The sequence below is a fragment of the Phoca vitulina genome, unplaced genomic scaffold (assembly GCF_004348235.1).
Source record: "Phoca vitulina isolate PV1807 unplaced genomic scaffold, GSC_HSeal_1.0 scaffold114, whole genome shotgun sequence".
NCBI lineage: Eukaryota > Metazoa > Chordata > Mammalia > Carnivora > Phocidae > Phoca > Phoca vitulina.
The window spans coordinates 235,612-241,097 of NW_022589817.1; the positions used below are offsets into that span (position 1 = coordinate 235,612).

General features: G+C 44.2%; 1 pseudogene; it reads right to left on the bottom strand.

Annotated features, from left to right (window-relative positions):
• Positions 1-731: 731 nt before the first annotated feature.
• On the bottom strand, positions 732-1,670 carry LOC116628131 (annotated as a pseudogene).
• Between the last annotated feature and the right edge of the window lie 3,816 nt (positions 1,671-5,486).

Here is a 5,486-nt window from a genome sequence, read left to right on the forward strand (position 1 = left end):
TCATAAGGATGTTTTATTTTTAACTTTTTTAGGAACCTCCATACTGTTTTCCAGAGTGGCTGCACCAGTTTGCATTCCCACCAACAGTATAAGCTTGTACCCCATTCTCCACATCCTTGACAACATTTGCTGTTTCCAAAGTTGTTCATTTTAGCCATTCTGACCAGTGTGAGGTGGTATCTCATTTGGTTTTGATTTGTATTTACCTGATGGCCAGTGATGTTGAGCATTTTTTCATGTGTCTGTTAGTCACTGTATGTCTTCTTTGAATAAATATCTGTTCATGTCTTCTGCCCATTTTTTGACTGGATTTTTTTGTTTTTTGTTTTTTGGGTGTTGACTTTGATAAGTTCTTTATAGATTTTGGATACTAGCCCTTTATTTGATATGTCACTTGTGAATATCTTCTCCCATTCTGTAGGTTGCCCTTTAGTTTTTTTTTTTTTAAACCACACATCTTCTTATTGTTAAGTCATAAAGAGGTATCAAAAATAAAAGCAAAGATTACAGGGTAAGAGTTAACATAACTACTAAGAGCGTCAAAAGAAGTGAAAATGGGACTAGGCGCAGGGCAATATGAATTAATGAACATGGGAAGGACAAGGATGGGGAGAACAGTGAGCATGTGCTGAAGAAGATACTAGGGGAGAGGATCTGGTGAAAATTTTGATTTTAGACAAGCGCCTAGGTAAAGAAATAATGGGAAAACATTTCTAAACCCAACTATGTGCTTAAGAGTCATCCTCGCCATTGGCGCTGTCTCTGTCATCCTCTCCTTCCTCAGCCTCTTTTTCATCATCCTTGATCAACTCCAGTTGGTCATCCCCCCGATCTCCATTATCATCATCCAGTAGGTCCCCCTCCTCAGCAGAGTCATCTGCACCCCCCTCAGACTCCATCTTCACATTAGTCTCATCTTTCTTCAGGGAGCTGCTGCTCTGCTCCTCTTCTGACTTATCATTCTTCATCTTGTTTGCTCTGTTCTTTCTCAATTTCTTTCCAGTAGAGAATCCACTTTTTGTTTTATCTGGGTCAGCTCCTTCTTAATGGTCTGAAGGTCATCGCCTTTCAACTTTCCAGACTTGGAAGAAGATCCTCGCTGTCCACTCTTAGAATTGAAGCCACTTCTGCCCCTTAGTGAGGTGTTTCCTGATACACGCTGGCGTTTTGAAGGAACTACAGCCCGAGCAATAGGAGGAGGAGGAGGAACACGTGCTGGGTAAGGATACATCCTGTCATAATAATCTCATTGAAAGTCATAGTCCAAGTCAAAAGAGGAGCCGTACATCTCCGCTGCAGATCATTTCACACCTGCTTTTCCTCTGTTCACTTTTGGCTTTGTGGCCAGATTAATATCTAAAACCTGGCCAGCAATCATTCTGCCATCCCCTCCTGCCACAGCGGCCCGGGCATTTCTCTCATTAACATACCAAACGAAGGCAAAGCCCTTATGGACAGAGCAAACAATTTTGCCGTATTTTGAGAAGATCGCCTCCACATCAGATTTCTTGACCACAAGAGTATTGAGATTCCCAATGAATACACAGGAGTTCATGGAGCGAGGATCTGTCTTGTTGGTAACATTGCTGGCCATTTTCTTTGATGATAAGGTTCCTCACGAAGTCGAAAAATGTAGCTGAAGATCAAAAAAATCTCACAAGAGGGGGAAGGGAGAATCTCCTACTCCCGAGTTCTACGTGGAGAAGCCAACTGCTGCTCGAGGTGGACAACGTGGCCACACCCCTCAGTATTCGTCTCTTCACCAGTTGCCTTTAGTTTTGTTGACTGTTTCCTTTGTTGTGCAAAAGCTTTTTATCCTGATGAAGTCACAATGGTTCAGTTTTGCTTTTGTTTCCCTTGCCTTTGGAGATGTGTCTAGGAAGAAGTTGCTGCAGCCCAGGTCAAAGAGGTTGGTGCCTGTGTTCTCCTCTAGGATTTTGTTGGATTTCTGTCTCACATTTAGGTCTTTCATCCATTTTGAGTTTGTTTTTGTGTATGGTGTAAGAGAATGGTCCAGTTTCATTCTTCTGCATGGGGCTGTCAAGTTTTCCTATACCATTTGTTGAAAAGACTGTCTTTTTTCCATTGGTTATTCTTTCCTGCTTTTTTGAAGATTAGTTGCTCACAGAGTTGAGGGTCCATTTCTGGGTTCTCTATTCTGTTCCATTGATCTATGTGTCTGTTTTTGTGGCAGTACCATGCTGTCTTGAGGATTACAGCTTTGTAATACAGCTTGAAGTCTGGCATTTGGTTTAGCATACTACTGGGGCTTAACTTTATAAGTATTTACAATCACTGTGGCTTAACTCCGGGTACATTAAAAATTAGTGGGCTTAGCTCTGGAAGAGGCAAAGTGCTGTAGGAATCTGAGTCTCCACCCTTAAAGAGAAAGCATAACAAATAACCCCATTGAGAAACATCATAAAAGCAACAGTTTGGGAAAAACACCTAGGTTACACATGAAAGTTTATTTAGTAAGTACAGAAACTCCACTGGAATGGCAGGGATTTTTAGGATATTTCTGTAAGAACAAAATTTCTGGTGGGTGCCATTTCTCTTCCCCTCCCACATCGTAGATAACCAGTCACTTGCAGGAACCAGTGCAAACACTCTCCACCTATGTTGCTAATACAATATGCTCCACTCTTACATTCCCCTGTGAATCTACCCATCTGACCCATCCCACTCCTCAGGCATCCTCCAAGTTACTCCTACACTGGGATGGGGAAAATAACCACGTACATCAACATGCCTGCAGTTCTAGCAGTCAAACTTTATACCTGGTGGTGCAAGGAGAGTACCCTGCCTATCAGTGCAACTGTAGTTCTGGCAGAGGGATGGAGGGCAGGCATCTATTCTGACTGCCAGACCTGCCTAGCAACAAAAACTTCTCAGGGGCAATGAAGGGATAGTACCCTGCAGTTTGATGTACATGCAATTTCAGCAGATGGACAGAGGCCAGACACCTAGCCTGACTGCTGACACTGCCCAATGACAATCCCAAGCCTCTTATAGTGCAGGGAATAAAATGAACTTGATGCACCAAAAAACAGGCAAGGTAGGCAATTGCTGCTGGGTGGAATGAAAGCAAATGCAGCTGAGCCACAAAAGAAGGGTATATGCAGCCCACATAGGAGACATCCCTGGAGCACCCGGGTCTGGTGAACAGGAAGCATTGTGCTAGGGCACCACAGGACTTCTTCATAAGGCCACTACTTTCAAGATAAGGATATGCATCTGAACTTCCCAATACTTAAAAACAAATACAGAGATTTAAATAAAACGAGGAGACAGAAAAATATGTCCCTAATGAAAGAACAGGACAAAATCATGGCAACAGAGCTCAATAAAATTGAGACAAGAAATATGCATGGTAAATAATCCAGATGTAGAGGAGTTAAGATGGTGAAGTAGTAGGGGGACCCCATATTTGCCTCATGCTTTGAACACAGCCAGATAAATAACAAATTATTTTAAAAACCCAAGAAATTGATCTCAAGACTGAGATAACAAACTGCATATCTAGAGGAAAAAGAATGGCTGCATCATGGAAGGTAGGAGTTGCAGAGAGTTGATTTGAGGGGGAAAGAACTGTGGGTGCTGTGGAAGGGAGGGAGCCCTGATCATGGAGAGAGGAGCAAGAGATAAGAAAGAGAGAGAGAGAGAGAGAGAGAAACAGCACATGGGGGATTGCACAAGAAAAACTCTTCCCCCAAACCATTGACTGGGAAAAGGAGAGGGGCTGAATACCTCAAGTCTTTATAAGCAGTGGAGCTCAAATTCTGCAGTTTTAAAAGTCTGAGCCATCACTGGAGTCATGCCTGGCAGGCTTAGTGGGACTCCTGTGGGGAAGGAGAGCAGAGGCCTAGGAACAGACAATGTGCTCTGAGGAACCCCTGGGTTGCACGAGGAGAAAGAGTTACCCTTCTTGGAGTGCAATTAAGAGAGGTGACATGGCCTCTCCAGGAATAAAAGAACTGGTGGGATGCCAACTGTGCTGACCTGTTCGTTGACATAGGGACAGAGACACCTGCTGAAGGCAGCAAAACTTGGTGCTGGCTTTTTAGTGCACTTTACCATAAACTCTGAACTGCTGCACAGTTGCGCAACTGCTTTTCTGGGACAAACCAGTACCAGTCACAGCATGGTGAAACCCTCCCTGAGAGGATCAGTACATGTCTACACCATGCTGTGTCCCTAAAATTGGGAGTTTTGAAACCAGGCACGCACCTGGCACCTAAGATAAAACACAGAACTGTGCCACTTGGCAGGCAGACAGCTCAGACACAGACAGGGTAAAAGCAGGGATCTGATGGAAGCTGGGGACACAGGAGTGGAGAACGTTCACTCTTCTGTGAGGGTTTCCTGAAGAGTGGCACATGCAAGCTCCCTGCCTCAGGGATGAGAGAGGGGGTTGATACCATTTCCCCTCACCTGCCCATCAACACTGACTAACATCAGTGAGCAATAGAGAGCTCCTGCTGGAGCTCCCACTGAAGAAAATTGATTAACCTCCAGTGGGAGCTCTCTATTGCTCACTGAGAGCTCACTGGAGCTGATTACACCAAGCCCCATCCCCATGCACTCTGCAGGTGCACTTTACTAAGGCAGGTGTGCCTGAGAACCAGTGCACCAGGCCCCTCACCCAGAACAGCATAAACCCCCTGCATGCACCAAGTCTACTGACCATAAGGTGCTGCAATACTTCAGCTGTAGGGGAAATTAGATCTAATTTCAAAACATAACTAGTTAAAACTTGCCACACAATGGACAAGGTCCCAACAGTACCCATGGCAGGTAAGAAGAAACTCTGCAGAGGACTGACCTTAGGGAAGGAGCAACCAAAACACAACACCAGAGTGCATTCTCTGAAACACTACCTGAAGAACCAGGCCCAAGACATTATAGGACCTCTTTTTTTTTTTTAAGATTTTATTTATTTTTTTGACAAAGAGAGACACAGCGAGAGAGAGAACACAAACAGGGGGAGTGGGAGAGGGAGAACAGGCTTCCCGTGGAGCAGGGAGCCCAATGTGGGGCTCAATCCCAGGACCCTGGGATCATGACCTGAGCCAAAGGCAGATGCTTAATGACTGAGCCACCCAGGGGCCCCTAGGACCTCTTCTTAATATAGCCATTACTCTCATGCTTAGGAAGCATAAGAGGCTTTCCTAACACACACACACACACACACACACACACACACACACACACTGATCTATACAAAGTGACAAGACAGTGGAATTCACTCCAAAAGAAAGAACAGGAAGAAGTCATGACTAGGGATTTAATCAAAACAGATGTAAGCTGAACCAGAATTTAAAGCAACAATTATAAGGATATGAGCAAGGCTTGAGAAAAGCACAGAAGACACTAGAGAATCCCTTATGCAGTATAAAAGAACTAAAATCTAGCCAGGCCAAAATAAAAATGCTATATCTGAGATGCAAAACTGACTGGATGCAATGATAATGAGAATGGACAAA